The 20,165-nt window shown below is 42.6% G+C and overlaps 5 non-coding genes across 5 annotated transcripts; 3 read left to right on the top strand and 2 right to left on the bottom strand.

Moving 5' to 3' along the window:
- Positions 1-3,655: 3,655 nt before the first annotated feature.
- On the bottom strand, positions 3,656-3,729 carry TRNAN-GUU (transfer RNA asparagine (anticodon GUU)). Its single transcript has one exon. It is a non-coding gene; the product is annotated as a tRNA-Asn (tRNA).
- A 5,181-nt stretch (positions 3,730-8,910) lies between these two features.
- Positions 8,911-8,984, bottom strand: TRNAN-GUU (transfer RNA asparagine (anticodon GUU)). The gene has a single exon. It is a non-coding gene; the product is annotated as a tRNA-Asn (tRNA).
- An 875-nt stretch (positions 8,985-9,859) lies between these two features.
- On the top strand, positions 9,860-9,931 carry TRNAI-AAU (transfer RNA isoleucine (anticodon AAU)). The gene has a single exon. It is a non-coding gene; the product is annotated as a tRNA-Ile (tRNA).
- Positions 9,932-13,654: 3,723 nt separating this feature from the next.
- TRNAT-CGU (transfer RNA threonine (anticodon CGU)) lies at positions 13,655-13,726 on the top strand. The gene has a single exon. It is a non-coding gene; the product is annotated as a tRNA-Thr (tRNA).
- Positions 13,727-13,869: 143 nt separating this feature from the next.
- On the top strand, positions 13,870-13,941 carry TRNAT-CGU (transfer RNA threonine (anticodon CGU)). Its single transcript has one exon. It is a non-coding gene; the product is annotated as a tRNA-Thr (tRNA).
- Positions 13,942-20,165: the final 6,224 nt, after the last annotated feature.

The following is a 20,165-nucleotide window of genomic DNA, read 5'->3' as shown; positions in this document are numbered from 1 at the left end:
TGATGATATTGCATGAAAACAGCATTCTCCCCTCGGACAAGCTGTCACACGGAAAGCAGAGTGGCGCAGCGGAAGCGTGCTGGGCCCATAACCCAGAGGTCAATGGATCGAAACCATCCTCTGCTAGATGTCATTTTTACATAGGGTTAATAACTTCTGTCATTGATGATATTGCATGAAAACAGCATTCTCCCCTCGGACAAGCCGTCACACGGAAAGCAGAGTGGCGCAGCGGAAGCGTGCTGGGCCCATAACCCAGAGGTCGATGGATCGAAACCATCCTCTGCTAATTTTGTTTTTATAATGTCACTTTTCTGTTTAAGCACAACTGGTGTTGAATAAGATTAATTGGCACGTAGGGTTAATAACTTGTGTCATTTATGATATTGTATGAAAACAGCATTTTCCCCTCGGACAAGCTGTTACACGGAAAGCAGAGTGGCGCAGCGGAAGCGTGCTGGGCCCATAACCCAGAGGTCGATGGATCGAAACCATCCTCTGCTAATTTTGTTTTTATAATGTCACTTTTCTGTTTAAGCACAACTGGCGTTGCATAAGATTAATTGGCACGTAGGGTTAATAACTTGTGTCATTTATGATATTGTATGAAAACGGCATTCTCCCCTTGCCAGCCACTATTTTGGTAACGGCTGCCCGAATTATTAACAACATGTAGTATTGTAGACGTGGCCTAAATTAAAAAACAAAAAATTAATAATAATAATCTAAGCAATCCAAAATTGGCACTATGCCAAAAAGTTTTTCCTGTGTTTTTTCATGGAAGGATTGGCATGCTTTGTCTGGAAAATAACTTTCCACAAGTGGCATAAGAAGATTTAGCTTAATGTTGGAAAGCTTTAAGGATTTTGCATTTCTGTCTTTCAATGTAATCATTAGCTCATTGGCATTGCAAACACAGGAACAAAAGTGTTCAGGAAAACATCCTGCTCGTCCCTGGGTGGGCTTGAACCACCACCCTTTCAGTTAACAGCCGAACAAGCTAAACGATTGCGCCACAGAGACACCCACATGTGACTTCTTTCAGAGAAGGTTTGTGACTTTAAACCGTCAGCATTCCAGAGGGCTTAATGACCATAGCAGAAGAATTGACAGTTGTATCTCAACTGTTTATACATTATTTCATGATGGTGAGAACTTGTACTCCTAAATTGTCTTTACGAATCTTGAAGAAGAGATTTGGAAAAAAGTCAGATATTCATGGGTTTTTTTATCATTTGGGAAGAAAGTGGCAAAAAGTTCGCACTTTCGAAGCTTGAAGAAGAAATTTGGAGAAAAAAAAGTCAGGAATTAATGTGTTTTTATCATTTGTGAAAAAAAAAAGCACATGAAAAAGCAGAGTGGCGCAGCGGAAGCGTGCTGGGCCCATAACCCAGAGGTCGATGTGTCGAAACCATCCTCTGCTAGATGTCATTTTTACATAGGCTTAATAACTTCTGTCATTGATGATATTGCATGAAAACAGCATTCTCCCCTCGGACAAGCTGTCACAAGAAAGCAGAGTGGCGCAGCAGAAGCGTGCTGGGCCCATAACCCAGAGGTCGATGGATCGAAACCATTCTCTGCTAGATGTCATTTTTACATAGGGTTAATAACTTCTGTCATTGATGATATTGCATGAAAACAGCATTCTCCCCTCGGACAAGCCGTCACACGGAAAGCAGAGTGGCGCAGCGGAAGCGTGCTGGGCCCATAACCCAGAGGTCGATGGATCGAAACCATCCTCTGCTAATTTTGTTTTTATAATGTCACTTTTCTGTTTAAGCACAACTGGTGTTGAATAAGATTAATTGGCACGTAGGGTTAATAACTTGTGTCATTTATGATATTGTATGAAAACAGCATTTTCCCCTCGGACAAGCTGTTACACGGAAAGCAGAGTGGCGCAGCGGAAGCGTGCTGGGCCCATAACCCAGAGGTCGATGGATCGAAACCATCCTCTGCTAATTTTGTTTTTATAATGTCACTTTTCTGTTTAAGCACAACTGCCGTTGCATAAGATTAATTGGCACGTAGGGTTAATAACTTGTGTCATTTATGATATTGTATGAAAACGGCATTCTCCCCTTGCCAGCCACTATTTTGGTAACGGCTGCCCGAATTATTAACAACATGTAGTATTGTAGACGTGGCCTAAATTAAAAAACAAAAAATTAATAATAATAATCTAAGCAATCCAAAATTGGCACTATGCCAAAAAGTTTTTCCTGTGTTTTTTCATTGAAGGATTGGCATGCTTTGTCTGGAAAATAACTTTCCACAAGTGGCATAAGAAGATTTAGCTTAATGTTGGAAAGCTTTAAGGATTTTGCATTTCTGTCTTTCAATGTAATCATTAGCTCATTGGCATTGCAAACACAGGAACAAAAGTGTTCAGGAAAACATCCTGCTCGTCCCTGGGTGGGCTTGAACCACCACCCTTTCAGTTAACAGCCGAACAAGCTAAACGATTGCGCCACAGAGACACCCACATGTGACTGCTTTCAGAGAAGGTTTGTGACTTTAAACCGTCAGCATTCCAGAGGGCTTAATGACCATAGCAGAAAAATTGACAGTTGTATCTCAACTGTTTATACATTATTTCATGATGGTGAGAACTTGTACTCCTAAATTGTCTTTACGAATCTTGAAGAAGAGATTTGGAAAAAAGTCAGATATTCATGGGTTTTTTTATCATTTGGGAAGAAAGTGGCAAAAAGTTCGCACTTTCGAAGCTTGAAGAAGAGATTTGGAGAAAAAAAAGTCAGGAATTAATGTGTTTTTATCATTTGTGAAAAAAAAAAGCACATGAAAAAGCAGAGTGGCGCAGCGGAAGCGTGCTGGGCCCATAACCCAGAGGTCGATGTGTCGAAACCATCCTCTGCTAGATGTCATTTTTACATAGGCTTAATAACTTCTGTCATTGATGATATTGCATGAAAACAGCATTCTCCCCTCGGACAAGCTGTCACACAGAAAGCAGAGTGGCGCAGCGGAAGCGTGCTGGGCCCATAACCCAGAGGTCGATGGATCGAAACCATCCTCTGCTAGATGTCATTTTTACATAGGGTTAATAACTTCTGTCATTGATGATATTGCATGAAAACAGCATTCTCCCCTCGGACAAGCCGTCACACGGAAAGCAGAGTGGCGCAGCGGAAGCGTGCTGGGCCCATAACCCAGAGGTCGATGGATTGAAACCATCCTCTGCTAATTTTGTTTTTATAATGTCACTTTTCTGTTTAAGCACAACTGGCGTTGCATAAGATTAATTGGCACGTAGGGTTAATAACTTGTGTCATTTATGATATTGTATGAAAACGGCATTCTCCCCTTGCCAGCCACTATTTTGGTAACGGCTGCCCGAATTATTAACAACATGTAGTATTGTAGACGTGGCCTAAATTAAAAAACAAAAAATTAATAATAATAATCTAAGCAATCCAAAATTGGCACTATGCCAAAAAGTTTTTCCTGTGTTTTTTCATGGAAGGATTGGCATGCTTTGTCTGGAAAATAACTTTCCACAAGTGGAATAAGAAGATTTAGCTTAATGTTGGAAAGCTTTAAGGATTTTGCATTTCTGTCTTTCAATGTAATCATTAGCTCATTGGCGTTGCAAACACAGGAATGAAAGTTTTCAGGAAAACATCCCACTCGTCCCTGGGTGGGCTTGAACCACCAACCTTTCGGTTAACAGGCGAACGCGCTAACCGATTGCGCCACAGAGACAACCACATGTGACTACTTTCAGAGAAGCAGTGAGGATTATGACTTTAAACCTTCAGCATTCCAGAGGGCTTAATGACCATAGCAGAAGAAATGACAGTTGTATCTCAACTGTTTATACATTATTTCATGATGGTGAGAACTTGTACTCCTAAATTGTCTTTACGAATCTTGAAGAAGAGATTTGGAAAAAAAGTCAGATATTCATGTTTTTTTTATCATTTGGGAAGAAAGTGGCAAAAAGTTGGCACTTTCGAAGCTTGAAGAAGAGATTTGGAGAAAAAAAAGTCAGGAATTAATGTGTTTTTATCATTTGTGAAAAAAAAACGCATGAAGAAGCAGGATGGCGCAGCGGAAGCGTGCTGGGCCCATAACCCAGAGGTCAATGGATCGAAACCATCCTCTGCTAGATGTCATTTTCACATAGGCTTAATAACTTCTGTCATTGATGATATTGCATGAAAACAGCATTCTCCCCTCGGACAAGCTGTCACACGGAAAGCAGAGTGGCGCAGCGGAAGCGTGCTGGGCCCATAACCCAGAGGTCAATGGATCGAAACCATCCTCTGCTAGATGTCATTTTTACATAGGGTTAATAACTTCTGTCATTGATGATATTGCATGAAAACAGCATTCTCCCCTCGGACAAGCCGTCACACGGAAAGCAGAGTGGCGCAGCGGAAGCGTGCTGGGCCCATAACCCAGAGGTCGATGGATCGAAACCATCCTCTGCTAATTTTGTTTTTATAATGTCACTTTTCTGTTTAAGCACAACTGGTGTTGAATAAGATTAATTGGCACGTAGGGTTAATAACTTGTGTCATTTATGATATTGTATGAAAACAGCATTTTCCCCTCGGACAAGCTGTTACACGGAAAGCAGAGTGGCGCAGCGGAAGCGTGCTGGGCCCATAACCCAGAGGTCGATGGATCGAAACCATCCTCTGCTAATTTTGTTTTTATAATGTCACTTTTCTGTTTAAGCACAACTGGCGTTGCATAAGATTAATTGGCACGTAGGGTTAATAACTTGTGTCATTTATGATATTGTATGAAAACGGCATTCTCCCCTTGCCAGCCACTATTTTGGTAACGGCTGCCCGAATTATTAACAACATGTAGTATTGTAGACGTGGCCTAAATTAAAAAACAAAAAATTAATAATAATAATCTAAGCAATCCAAAATTGGCACTATGCCAAAAAGTTTTTCCTGTGTTTTTTCATGGAAGGATTGGCATGCTTTGTCTGGAAAATAACTTTCCACAAGTGGCATAAGAAGATTTAGCTTAATGTTGGAAAGCTTTAAGGATTTTGCATTTCTGTCTTTCAATGTAATCATTAGCTCATTGGCATTGCAAACACAGGAACAAAAGTGTTCAGGAAAACATCCTGCTCGTCCCTGGGTGGGCTTGAACCACCACCCTTTCAGTTAACAGCCGAACAAGCTAAACGATTGCGCCACAGAGACACCCACATGTGACTTCTTTCAGAGAAGGTTTGTGACTTTAAACCGTCAGCATTCCAGAGGGCTTAATGACCATAGCAGAAGAATTGACAGTTGTATCTCAACTGTTTATACATTATTTCATGATGGTGAGAACTTGTACTCCTAAATTGTCTTTACGAATCTTGAAGAAGAGATTTGGAAAAAAGTCAGATATTCATGGGTTTTTTTATCATTTGGGAAGAAAGTGGCAAAAAGTTCGCACTTTCGAAGCTTGAAGAAGAAATTTGGAGAAAAAAAAGTCAGGAATTAATGTGTTTTTATCATTTGTGAAAAAAAAAAGCACATGAAAAAGCAGAGTGGCGCAGCGGAAGCGTGCTGGGCCCATAACCCAGAGGTCGATGTGTCGAAACCATCCTCTGCTAGATGTCATTTTTACATAGGCTTAATAACTTCTGTCATTGATGATATTGCATGAAAACAGCATTCTCCCCTCGGACAAGCTGTCACAAGAAAGCAGAGTGGCGCAGCAGAAGCGTGCTGGGCCCATAACCCAGAGATCGATGGATCGAAACCATCCTCTGCTAGATGTCATTTTTACATAGGGTTAATAACTTCTGTCATTGATGATATTGCATGAAAACAGCATTCTCCCCTCGGACAAGCCGTCACACAGAAAGCAGAGTGGCGCAGCGGAAGCGTGCTGGGCCCATAACCCAGAGGTCGATGGATCGAAACCATCCTCTGCTAGATGTCATTTTTACATAGGATTAATAACTTCTGTCATTGATGATATTGCATGAAAACAGCATTCTCCCCTCGGACAAGCCGTCACACGGAAAGCAGAGTGGCGCAGCGGAAGCGTGCTGGGCCCATAACCCAGAGGTCGATGGATCGAAACCATCCTCTGCTAATTTTGTTTTTATAATGTCACTTTTCTGTTTAAGCACAACTGGTGTTGAATAAGATTAATTGGCACGTAGGGTTAATAACTTGTGTCATTTATGATATTGTATGAAAACAGCATTTTCCCCTCGGACAAGCTGTTACACGGAAAGCAGAGTGGCGCAGCGGAAGCGTGCTGGGCCCATAACCCAGAGGTCGATGGATCGAAACCATCCTCTGCTAATTTTGTTTTTATAATGTCACTTTTCTGTTTAAGCACAACTGCCGTTGCATAAGATTAATTGGCACGTAGGGTTAATAACTTGTGTCATTTATGATATTGTATGAAAACGGCATTCTCCCCTTGCCAGCCACTATTTTGGTAACGGCTGCCCGAATTATTAACAACATGTAGTATTGTAGACGTGGCCTAAATTAAAAAACAAAAAATTAATAATAATAATCTAAGCAATCCAAAATTGGCACTATGCCAAAAAGTTTTTCCTGTGTTTTTTCATGGAAGGATTGGCATGCTTTGTCTGGAAAATAACTTTCCACAAGTGGCATAAGAAGATTTAGCTTAATGTTGGAAAGCTTTAAGGATTTTGCATTTCTGTCTTTCAATGTAATCATTAGCTCATTGGCATTGCAAACACAGGAACAAAAGTGTTCAGGAAAACATCCTGCTCGTCCCTGGGTGGGCTTGAACCACCACCCTTTCAGTTAACAGCCGAACAAGCTAAACGATTGCGCCACAGAGACACCCACATGTGACTGCTTTCAGAGAAGGTTTGTGACTTTAAACCGTCAGCATTCCAGAGGGCTTAATGACCATAGCAGAAAAATTGACAGTTGTATCTCAACTGTTTATACATTATTTCATGATGGTGAGAACTTGTACTCCTAAATTGTCTTTACGAATCTTGAAGAAGAGATTTGGAAAAAAGTCAGATATTCATGGGTTTTTTTATCATTTGGGAAGAAAGTGGCAAAAAGTTCGCACTTTCGAAGCTTGAAGAAGAGATTTGGAGAAAAAAAAGTCAGGAATTAATGTGTTTTTATCATTTGTGAAAAAAAAAAGCACATGAAAAAGCAGAGTGGCGCAGCGGAAGCGTGCTGGGCCCATAACCCAGAGGTCGATGGATCGAAACCATCCTCTGCTAATTTTGTTTTTATAATGTCACTTTTCTGTTTAAGCACAACTGCCGTTGCATAAGATTAATTGGCACGTAGGGTTAATAACTTGTGTCATTTATGATATTGTATGAAAACGGCATTCTCCCCTTGCCAGCCACTATTTTGGTAACGGCTGCCCGAATTATTAACAACATGTAGTATTGTAGACGTGGCCTAAATTAAAAAACAAAAAATTAATAATAATAATCTAAGCAATCCAAAATTGGCACTATGCCAAAAAGTTTTTCCTGTGTTTTTTCATGGAAGGATTGGCATGCTTTGTCTGGAAAATAACTTTCCACAAGTGGCATAAGAAGATTTAGCTTAATGTTGGAAAGCTTTAAGGATTTTGCATTTCTGTCTTTCAATGTAATCATTAGCTCATTGGCATTGCAAACACAGGAACAAAAGTGTTCAGGAAAACATCCTGCTCGTCCCTGGGTGGGCTTGAACCACCACCCTTTCAGTTAACAGCCGAACAAGCTAAACGTTTGCGCCACAGAGACACCCACATGTGACTGCTTTCAGAGAAGGTTTGTGACTTTAAACCGTCAGCATTCCAGAGGGCTTAATGACCATAGCAGAAAAATTGACAGTTGTATCTCAACTGTTTATACATTATTTCATGATGGTGAGAACTTGTACTCCTAAATTGTCTTTACGAATCTTGAAGAAGAGATTTGGAAAAAAGTCAGATATTCATGGGTTTTTTTATCATTTGGGAAGAAAGTGGCAAAAAGTTGGCACTTTCGAAGCTTGAAGAAGAGATTTGGAGAAAAAAAAGTCAGGAATTAATGTGTTTTTATCATTTGTGAAAAAAAAAAGCACATGAAAAAGCAGAGTGGCGCAGCGGAAGCGTGCTGGGCCCATAACCCAGAGGTCGATGTGTCGAAACCATCCTCTGCTAGATGTCATTTTTACATAGGCTTAATAACTTCTGTCATTGATGATATTGCATGAAAACAGCATTCTCCCCTCGGACAAGCTGTCACACAGAAAGCAGAGTGGCGCAGCGGAAGCGTGCTGGGCCCATAACCCAGAGGTCGATGGATCGAAACCATCCTCTGCTAGATGTCATTTTTACATAGGGTTAATAACTTCTGTCATTGATGATATTGCATGAAAACAGCATTCTCCCCTCGGACAAGCCGTCACACGGAAAGCAGAGTGGCGCAGCGGAAGCGTGCTGGGCCCATAACCCAGAGGTCGATGGATTGAAACCATCCTCTGCTAATTTTGTTTTTATAATGTCACTTTTCTGTTTAAGCACAACTGGCGTTGCATAAGATTAATTGGCACGTAGGGTTAATAACTTGTGTCATTTATGATATTGTATGAAAACGGCATTCTCCCCTTGCCAGCCACTATTTTGGTAACGGCTGCCCGAATTATTAACAACATGTAGTATTGTAGACGTGGCCTAAATTAAAAAACAAAAAATTAATAATAATAATCTAAGCAATCCAAAATTGGCACTATGCCAAAAAGTTTTTCCTGTGTTTTTTCATGGAAGGATTGGCATGCTTTGTCTGGAAAATAACTTTCCACAAGTGGAATAAGAAGATTTAGCTTAATGTTGGAAAGCTTTAAGGATTTTGCATTTCTGTCTTTCAATGTAATCATTAGCTCATTGGCGTTGCAAACACAGGAATGAAAGTTTTCAGGAAAACATCCTGCTCGTCCTTGGGTGGGCTTGAACCACCAACCTTTCGGTTAACAGCCGAACGCGCTAACCGATTGCGCCACAGAGACAACCACATGTGACTACTTTCAGAGAAGCAGTGAGGATTATGACTTTAAACCTTCAGCATTCCAGAGGGCTTAATGACCATAGCAGAAGAATTGACAGTTGTATCTCAACTGTTTATACATTATTTCATGATGGTGAGAACTTGTACTCCTAAATTGTCTTTACGAATCTTGAAGAAGAGATTTGGAAAAAAAGTCAGATATTCATGTTTTTTTTATCATTTGGGAAGAAAGTGGCAAAAAGTTGGCACTTTCGAAGCTTGAAGAAGAGATTTGGAGAAAAAAAAGTCAGGAATTAATGTGTTTTTATCATTTGTGAAAAAAAAACGCATGACGAAGCAGGGTGGCGCAGCGGAAGCGTGCTGGGCCCATAACCCAGAGGTCAATGGATTGAAACCATCCTCTGCTAGATGTCATTTTCACATAGGCTTAATAACTTCTGTCATTGATGATATTGCATGAAAACAGCATTCTCCCCTCGGACAAGCTGTCAGACGGAAAGCAGAGTGGCGCAGCGGAAGCGTGCTGGGCCCATAACCCAGAGGTCGATGGATCGAAACCATCCTCTGCTAGATGTCATTTTTACATAGGGTTAATAACTTCTGTCATTGATGATATTGCATGAAAACAGCATTCTCCCCTCGGACAAGCCGTCACACGGAAAGCAGAGTGGCGCAGCGGAAGCGTGCTGGGCCCATAACCCAGAGGTCGATGGATCGAAACCATCCTCTGCTAATTTTGTTTTTATAATGTCACTTTTCTGTTTAAGCACAACTGGTGTTGAATAAGATTAATTGGCACGTAGGGTTAATAACTTGTGTCATTTATGATATTGTATGAAAACAGCATTTTCCCCTCGGACAAGCTGTTACACGGAAAGCAGAGTGGCGCAGCGGAAGCGTGCTGGGCCAATAACCCAGAGGTCGATGGATCGAAACCATCCTCTGCTAATTTTGTTTTTATAATGTCACTTTTCTGTTTAAGCACAACTGCCGTTGCATAAGATTAATTGGCACGTAGGGTTAATAACTTGTGTCATTTATGATATTGTATGAAAACGGCATTCTCCCCTTGCCAGCCACTATTTTGGTAACGGCTGCCCGAATTATTAACAACATGTAGTATTGTAGACGTGGCCTAAATTAAAAAACAAAAAATTAATAATAATAATCTAAGCAATCCAAAATTGGCACTATGCCAAAAAGTTTTTCCTGTGTTTTTTCATGGAAGGATTGGCATGCTTTGTCTGGAAAATAACTTTCCACAAGTGGCATAAGAAGATTTAGCTTAATGTTGGAAAGCTTTAAGGATTTTGCATTTCTGTCTTTCAATGTAATCATTAGCTCATTGGCATTGCAAACACAGGAACAAAAGTGTTCAGGAAAACATCCTGCTCGTCCCTGGGTGGGCTTGAACCACCACCCTTTCAGTTAACAGCCGAACAAGCTAAACGATTGCGCCACAGAGACACCCACATGTGACCGCTTTCAGAGAAGGTTTGTGACTTTAAACCGTCAGCATTCCAGAGGGCTTAATGACCATAGCAGAAGAATTGACAGTTGTATCTCAACTGTTTATACATTATTTCATGATGGTGAGAACTTGTACTCCTAAATTGTCTTTACGAATCTTGAAGAAGAGATTTGGAAAAAAGTCAGATATTCATGGGTTTTTTTATCATTTGGGAAGAAAGTGGCAAAAAGTTCGCACTTTCGAAGCTTGAAGAAGAGATTTGGAGAAAAAAAAGTCAGGAATTAATGTGTTTTTATCATTTGTGAAAAAAAAAAGCACATGAAAAAGCAGAGTGGCGCAGCGGAAGCGTGCTGGGCCCATAACCCAGAGGTCGATGTGTCGAAACCATCCTCTGCTAGATGTCATTTTTACATAGGCTTAATAACTTCTGTCATTGATGATATTGCATGAAAACAGCATTCTCCCCTCGGACAAGCTGTCACACAGAAAGCAGAGTGGCGCAGCGGAAGCGTGCTGGGCCCATAACCCAGAGGTCGATGGATCGAAACCATCCTCTGCTAGATGTCATTTTTACATAGGGTTAATAACTTCTGTCATTGATGATATTGCATGAAAACAGCATTCTCCCCTCGGACAAGCTGTCACACGGAAAGCAGAGTGGCGCAGCGGAAGCGTGCTGGGCCCATAACCCAGAGGTCGATGGATTGAAACCATCCTCTGCTAATTTTGTTTTTATAATGTCACTTTTCTGTTTAAGCACAACTGCCGTTGCATAAGATTAATTGGCACGTAGGGTTAATAACTTGTGTCATTTATGATATTGTATGAAAACGGCATTCTCCCCTTGCCAGCCACTATTTTGGTAACGGCTGCCCTAAATATTAACAACATGTAGTATTGTAGACGTGGCCTAAATTAAAAAACAAAAAATTAATAATAATAATCTAAGCAATCCAAAATTGGCACTATGCCAAAAAGTTTTTCCTGTGTTTTTTCATGGAAGGATTGGCCTGCTTTGTCTGGAAAATAACTTTCCACAAGTGGAATAAGAAGATTTAGCTTAATGTTGGAAAGCTTTAAGGATTTTGCATTTCTGTCTTTCAATGTAATCATTAGCTCATTGGCGTTGCAAACACAGGAATGAAAGTTTTCAGGAAAACATCCCGCTCGTCCCTGGGTGGGCTTGAACCACCAACCTTTCGGTTAACAGGCGAACGCGCTAACCGATTGCGCCACAGAGACAACCACATGTGACTACTTTCAGAGAAGCAGTGAGGATTATGACTTTAAACCTTCAGCATTCCAGAGGGCTTAATGACCATAGCAGAAGAAATGACAGTTGTATCTCAACTGTTTATACATTATTTCATGATGGTGAGAACTTGTACTCCTAAATTGTCTTTACGAATCTTGAAGAAGAGATTTGGAAAAAAAGTCAGATATTCATGTTTTTTTTATCATTTGGGAAGAAAGTGGCAAAAAGTTGGCACTTTCGAAGCTTGAAGAAGAGATTTGGAGAAAAAAAAGTCAGGAATTAATGTGTTTTTATCATTTGTGAAAAAAAAACGCATGAAGAAGCAGGGTGGCGCAGCGGAAGCGTGCTGGGCCCATAACCCAGAGGTCAATGGATCGAAACCATCCTCTGCTAGATGTCATTTTCACATAGGCTTAATAACTTCTGTCATTGATGATATTGCATGAAAACAGCATTCTCCCCTCGGACAAGCTGTCACACGGAAAGCAGAGTGGCGCAGCGGAAGCGTGCTGGGCCCATAACCCAGAGGTCGATGGATCGAAACCATCCTCTGCTAGATGTCATTTTTACATAGGGTTAATAACTTCTGTCATTGATGATATTGCATGAAAACAGCATTCTCCCCTCGGACAAGCCGCCACACGGAAAGCAGAGTGGCGCAGCGGAAGCGTGCTGGGCCCATAACCCAGAGGTCGATGGATCGAAACCATCCTCTGCTAATTTTGTTTTTATAATGTCACTTTTCTGTTTAAGCACAGCTGGTGTTGAATAAGATTAATTGGCACGTAGGGTTAATAACTTGTGTCATTTATGATATTGTATGAAAACAGCATTTTCCCCTCGGACAAGCTGTTACACGGAAAGCAGAGTGGCGCAGCGGAAGCGTGCTGGGCCCATAACCCAGAGGTCGATGGATCGAAACCATCCTCTGCTAATTTTGTTTTTATAATGTCACTTTTCTGTTTAAGCACAACTGGCGTTGCATAAGATTAATTGGCACGTAGGGTTAATAACTTGTGTCATTTATGATATTGTATGAAAACGGCATTCTCCCCTTGCCAGCCACTATTTTGGTAACGGCTGCCCGAATTATTAACAACATGTAGTATTGTAGACGTGGCCTAAATTAAAAAACAAAAAATTAATAATAATAATCTAAGCAATCCAAAATTGGCACTATGCCAAAAAGTTTTTCCTGTGTTTTTTCATGGAAGGATTGGCATGCTTTGTCTGGAAAATAACTTTCCACAAGTGGCATAAGAAGATTTAGCTTAATGTTGGAAAGCTTTAAGGATTTTGCATTTCTGTCTTTCAATGTAATCATTAGCTCATTGGCATTGCAAACACAGGAACAAAAGTGTTCAGGAAAACATCCTGCTCGTCCCTGGGTGGGCTTGAACCACCACCCTTTCAGTTAACAGCCGAACAAGCTAAACGATTGCGCCACAGAGACACCCACATGTGACTGCTTTCAGAGAAGGTTTGTGACTTTAAACCGTCAGCATTCCAGAGGGCTTAATGACCATAGCAGAAGAATTGACAGTTGTATCTCAACTGTTTATACATTATTTCATGATGGTGAGAACTTGTACTCCTAAATTGTCTTTACGAATCTTGAAGAAGAGATTTGGAAAAAAGTCAGATATTCATGGGTTTTTTTATCATTTGGGAAGAAAGTGGCAAAAAGTTGGCACTTTCGAAGCTTGAAGAAGAGATTTGGAGAAAAAAAAGTCAGGAATTAATGTGTTTTTATCATTTGTGAAAAAAAAAAGCACATGAAAAAGCAGAGTGGCGCAGCGGAAGCGTGCTGGGCCCATAACCCAGAGGTCGATGTGTCGAAACCATCCTCTGCTAGATGTCATTTTTACATAGGGTTAATAACTTCTGTCATTGATGATATTGCATGAAAACAGCATTCTCCCCTCGGACAAGCTGTCACACAGAAAGCAGAGTGGCGCAGCGGAAGCGTGCTGGGCCCGTAACCCAGAGGTCGATGGATCAAAACCATCCTCTGCTAATTTTGTTTTTATAATGTCACTTTTCTGTTTAAGCACAACTGGTGTTGAATAAGATTAATTGGCACGTAGGGTTAATAACTTGTGTCATTTATGATATTGTATGAAAACAGCATTTTCCCCTCGGACAAGCTGTTACACGGAAAGCAGAGTGGCGCAGCGGAAGCGTGCTGGGCCCGTAACCCAGAGGTCGATGGATCGAAACCATCCTCTGCTAATTTTGTTTTTATAATGTCACTTTTCTGTTTAAGCACAACTGCCGTTGCATAAGATTAATTGGCAGGTAGGGTTAATAACTTGTGTCATTTATGATATTGTATGAAAACGGCATTCTCCCCTTGCCAGCCACTATTTTGGTAACGGCTGCCCGAATTATTAACAACATGTAGTATTGTAGACGTGGCCTAAATTAAAAAACAAAAAATTAATAATAATAATCTAAGCAATCCAAAATTGGCACTATGCCAAAAAGTTTTTCCTGTGTTTTTTCATGGAAGGATTGGCATGCTTTGTCTGGAAAATAACTTTCCACAAGTGGCATAAGAAGATTTAGCTTAATGTTGGAAAGCTTTAAGGATTTTGCATTTCTGTCTTTCAATGTAATCATTAGCTCATTGGCATTGCAAACACAGGAACAAAAGTGTTCAGGAAAACATCCTGCTCGTCCCTGGGTGGGCTTGAACCACCACCCTTTCAGTTAACAGCCGAACAAGCTAAACGATTGCGCCACAGAGACACCCACATGTGACTGCTTTCAGAGAAGGTTTGTGACTTTAAACCGTCAGCATTCCAGAGGGCTTAATGACCATAGCAGAAGAAATGACAGTTGTATCTCAACTGTTTATACATTATTTCATGATGGTGAGAACTTGTACTCCTAAATTGTCTTTACGAATCTTGAAGAAGAGATTTGGAAAAAAAGTCAGATATTCATGTTTTTTTTATCATTTGGGAAGAAAGTGGCAAAAAGTTGGCACTTTCGAAGCTTGAAGAAGAGATTTGGAGAAAAAAAAGTCAGGAATTAATGTGTTTTTATCATTTGTGAAAAAAAAACGCATGAAGAAGCAGGGTGGCGCAGCGGAAGCGTGCTGGGCCCATAACCCAGAGGTCAATGGATCGAAACCATCCTCTGCTAGATGTCATTTTCACATAGGCTTAATAACTTCTGTCATTGATGATATTGCATGAAAACAGCATTCTCCCCTCGGACAAGCTGTCACACGGAAAGCAGAGTGGCGCAGCGGAAGCGTGCTGGGCCCATAACCCAGAGGTCGATGGATCGAAACCATCCTCTGCTAGATGTCATTTTTACATAGGGTTAATAACTTCTGTCATTGATGATATTGCATGAAAACAGCATTCTCCCCTCGAACAAGCCATCACACGGAAAGCAGAGTGGCGCAGCGGAAGCGTGCTGGGCCCATAACCCAGAGGTCGATGGATCGAAACCATCCTCTGCTAATTTTGTTTTTATAATGTCACTTTTCTGTTTAAGTACAACTGGTGTTGAATAAGATTAATTGGCACGTAGGGTTAATAACTTGTGTCATTTATGATATTGTATGAAAACAGCATTTTCCCCTCGGACAAGCTGTTACACGGAAAGCAGAGTGGCGCAGCGGAAGCGTGCTGGGCCCATAACCCAGAGGTCGATGGATCGAAACCATCCTCTGCTAATTTTGTTTTTATAATGTCACTTTTCTGTTTAAGCACAACTGCCGTTGCATAAGATTAATTGGCACGTAGGGTTAATAACTTGTGTCATTTATGATATTGTATGAAAACGGCATTCTCCCCTTGCCAGCCACTATTTTGGTAACGGCTGCCCGAATTATTAACAACATGTAGTATTGTAGACGTGGCCTAAATTAAAAAACAAAAAATTAATAATAATAATCTAAGCAATCCAAAATTGGCACTATGCCAAAAAGTTTTTCCTGTGTTTTTTCATGGAAGGATTGGCATGCTTTGTCTGGAAAATAACTTTCCACAAGTGGCATAAGAAGATTTAGCTTAATGTTGGAAAGCTTTAAGGATTTTGCATTTCTGTCTTTCAATGTAATCATTAGCTCATTGGCATTGCAAACACAGGAACAAAAGTGTTCAGGAAAACATCCTGCTCGTCCCTGGGTGGGCTTGAACCACCACCCTTTCAGTTAACAGCCGAACAAGCTAAACGATTGCGCCACAGAGACACCCACATGTGACTGCTTTCAGAGAAGGTTTGTGACTTTAAACCGTCAGCATTCCAGAGGGCTTAATGACCATAGCAGAAGAATTGACAGTTGTATCTCAACTGTTTATACATTATTTCATGATGGTGAGAACTTGTACTCCTAAATTGTCTTTACGAATCTTGAAGAAGAGATTTGGAAAAAAGTCAGATATTCATGGGTTTTTTTATCATTTGGGAAGAAAGTGGCAAAAAGTTCGCACTTTCGAAGCTTGAAGAAGAGATTTGGAGAAAAAAAAGTCAGGAATTAATGTGTTTTTATCATTTGTGAAAAAAAAAAGCACATGAAAAAGCAGAGTGGCGCAGCAGAAGCGTGCTGGGCCCATAACCCAGAGGTCGATGTGTCGAAACCATCCTCTGCTAGATGTCATTTTTACATAGGCTTAATAACTTCTGTCATTGATGATATTGCATGAAAACAGCATTCTCCCCTCGGACAAGCTGTCACACAGAAAGCAGAGTGGCGCAGCGGAAGCGTGCTGGGCCCATAACCCAGAGGTCGATGGATCGAAACCATCCTCTGCTAGATGTCATTTTTACATAGGGTTAATAACTTCTGTCATTGATGATATTGCATGAAAACAGCATTCTCCCCTTGGACAAGCCGTCACACGGAAAGCAGAGTGGCGCAGCGGAAGCGTGCTGGGCCCATAACCCAGAGGTCGATGGATTGAAACCATCCTCTGCTAATTTTGTTTTTATAATGTCACTTTTCTGTTTAAGCACAACTGCCGTTGCATAAGATTAATTGGCACGTAGGGTTAATAACTTGTGTCATTTATGATATTGTATGAAAACGGCATTCTCCCCTTGCCAGCCACTATTTTGGTAACGGCTGCCCGAATTATTAACAACATGTAGTATTGTAGACGTGGCCTAAATTAAAAAACAAAAAATTAATAATAATAATCTAAGCAATCCAAAATTGGCACTATGCCAAAAAGTTTTTCCTGTGTTTTTTCATGGAAGGATTGGCATGCTTTGTCTGGAAAATAACTTTCCACAAGTGGAATAAGAAGATTTAGCTTAATGTTGGAAAGCTTTAAGGATTTTGCATTTCTGTCTTTCAATGTCATCATTAGCTCATTGGCGTTGCAAACACAGGAATGAAAGTTTTCAGGAAAACATCCCGCTCGTCCCTGGGTGGGCTTCAACCACCAACCTTTCGGTTAACAGCCAAACGCGCAAACTGATTGCGCCACAGAGACAACCACATGTGACTACTTTCAGAGAAGCAGTGAGGATTATGACTTTAAACCTTCAGCATTCCAGAGGGCTTAATGACCATAGCAGAAGAATTGACAGTTGTATCTCAACTGTTTATACATTATTTCATGATGGTGAGAACTTGTACTCCTAAATTGTCTTTACGAATCTTGAAGAAGAGATTTAGAAAAAAAGTCAGATATTCATGGTTTTTTTATCATTTGGGAAGAAAGTGGCAAAAAGTTGGCACTTTCGAAGCTTGAAGAAGAGATTTGGAGAAAAAAAAGTCAGGAATTAATGTGTTTTTATCATTTGTGAAAAAAAAGCACATGAAAAAGCAGAGTGGCGGGGGGGCGGGGCCGGCGCCGATCCAAGATGGCTGCATAAGACCGCAGCTCTGTCCACCGTCTCGGGACTTTACGCACTTAGTTTCCGCTGCCGCGATTATGGGGAAGTCGAACCGCTCGGCCGGTACCCCTAAGGCTCCCAGCACCCGGGAGAGACCTCTGGCGCCTTCCGTGAGGCACTTTTTCCGGGGCTCCCAGGACTCCGACTCTCGAGGCCATGCGTCCAAGATGGCGCCTTCTCCCTCGAGTCGAGCGAGCGACTGCTCGGACGACGTCTCGCTAGACCGGGACGCCGCGCTATCCGATCCTCCGGTGGAGTCACTTACCTGGCAGGACGCCCTGAAGCAGCTACCCACGAAGGCGGATCTGGTCTCGGTGATCGACTCCGCCTTGGACCAGGCCTCACAGGGAGTTCGAGCTGATCTCTCTGCGATCAAGCAGGATGTTCAGCACATTGGTGACCGTGTCGCCACGTTGGAGGAAGATCAGGTCAAGACCTGTGAGGCGGTTGATGCCTTATCGGCTATGCACCGTGGCCACTCGGAACTTTTTACTGCCCTGCACCGACAGCTTGAGGACCTGGACAACAGGGGTCGGCGCAATAACCTACGCATCAGAGGCCTACCTGAATCGGTCTCCGCGGCTGACGTCCGTAAGAAACTGCAAGTTTTAATTAATAAGCTTCTCCAACAGCCTGAGGATACCCCGATCCGCTTCGACAGGGCTCACAGGGCACTCCGTCCGAAAGGTCCCCCTTCGGCACCCCCGAGGGACGTGGTGTGCTGTTTACACGAGTACTCCGTTAAGGAGGCTGTGCTGAAGGCGTGTCGCCTCTCGGGTGACTTGGATTTCGAGGGGGACCCGATCAAAATTTTCCAAGATCTCTCCCCGATCACCCTGCAGAAGCGTAGAGCGCTTAAACCCGTCACAGCGGCGCTCCGTGCAGCGAACATTCCGTACCAGTGGGGATTCCCGTTTGTCCTCATTGCCCGCAAGGACAAGGATGTCCTCACCCTTCGTCATCACAGCGACCTGGAGTTTTTTCTCACTCACCTGGATCTTCCAGCCATTCGCCTCCCGGACTGGGAACTTTCCGCTGAGGTTCCGCAGCAGCTCACCGAACCGGCCAGGTCCTGGACAGCCCCGGTGCAACGCAGGAAGAGGTCTCGACGGGCCGCGACTACGGAGACGGCGGCCGACTGAGACCCTTGAGTGTCTGGCTTCACTACCAGTTTTCCGTCCTCTGCCGAGCTCCTGAGTCCTGGCTGGTGGACGCTTTTCGATGGGGTTCTCTGCCGGTCCGGGTGGTGAGTTGGTGTCATCTTCGGCTCCCATGTCTGTGCTCTCACGCCCGTCGTGGGTGAGGCACTCTGGACATTGCCATATTGACTCTTCGGACTTCGGCATTTTTCTATTGTTTTTTCGGTATTTTTCGTTCCTCGTTCGCTCGTTCGTTCCGGTTTTCCGTTATACACGCGTCGTCGCTCGTGCACCACACTACATTTTTTGTCTCCGCTCGGCTAAGTCTGGGTGGCCCCCCTCTCCTAGTTCGGTTGGGTCCCCTGGAGATTGTGGGGGTCTGACTCTCACCGGTCTAAGTTCTGCTCGCTGCCACATTACATTGTTTTCTTTATTTTTCTTTTTTGCTCCTTTTACACATCCATGTCATTACCCAGCAGGGCGCTTGGCGTCCTTGGCCCGATGTTTTGGGTCCCGGGTTCTTCTCCCCATAGCGGTCCTTATGTTTCGTCTCAGTCCCGTTGACGGGGACGTATAGTTCTTCCCTGTCACCTGTGCTTTTAGGGACCGTCCCGGTCCTTCCTTTCTTTGCCCTCCTCGGCAACCCCCCCCCCAGAGCCTTCCTGTCCCTGTGTGGACGGTTGATTTGGGCCTGCTCGCAGTCCCCGTGCTCACCCTGCATATTGCAGCAGCAATCTCACTAGGGATGTTGTCCCTTGCATCGCACCACACGTTACACACACTACACACAGTTTGGTTTATGTTTTGTTTTATTGGTTTGTTTGCTTGTCCCAGGGCTCCACGGTTTCAGATGTGCTCTTCCCGGTGCTCTCTCAATATACTGTATGGCTCCTCAATCTCTTAACTTGGTCTCGTTGAACATCAGAGGTCTCAATAAACCCCAACAGCGTTCCAAACTCCTAGCGTTTCTCCATTCCTTTAAGACACATATTGCCTTTGTGCAAGAAACGCATTATTCTGCTAACAGGGAATTCCCTCTTTTGAATAGACACTTCACTCACTCATTTCTGTCCAGCTCCCCTTCCTCTAAAACCAAGGGGGTGGCTATCCTCATCCATAAGTGCATTCGCTTCCAACCCTCTGAGACGTGGAAGGACACTGAGGGCCGAGCTATCTTCGTCAAGGGCTATGTGGACTCTCATAGAGTCACTGTGGCAAATATATATGCCCCTAATAGTAATCAGGCCCGTTTTGTCACTTCGATCCTGTCCAAACTGGCTGATTTCCAGGAGGGTATTACCATCTTGGGGGGGGACTGTAATATGGTGTTGGACCCTAAGATTGACACTTCCTCGGGGAGTTCCCATGTTCCCTTTTCTATGATTCGTAAGGTAAACCATCAATTGCGTTTGAACCAGTTGGTGGATGTATGGAGAGCCCTCCATCCCACTGTGC

This window comes from Sceloporus occidentalis, unplaced genomic scaffold (genome assembly GCF_023333645.1).
Source record: "Sceloporus occidentalis isolate IW3139 unplaced genomic scaffold, rSceOcc1.0.p SCAF_111, whole genome shotgun sequence".
Lineage (NCBI taxonomy): Eukaryota > Metazoa > Chordata > Lepidosauria > Squamata > Phrynosomatidae > Sceloporus > Sceloporus occidentalis.
Note: the sequence above shows the minus strand (reverse complement) of the source record. Positions and strands in the feature narration are given on the sequence as shown.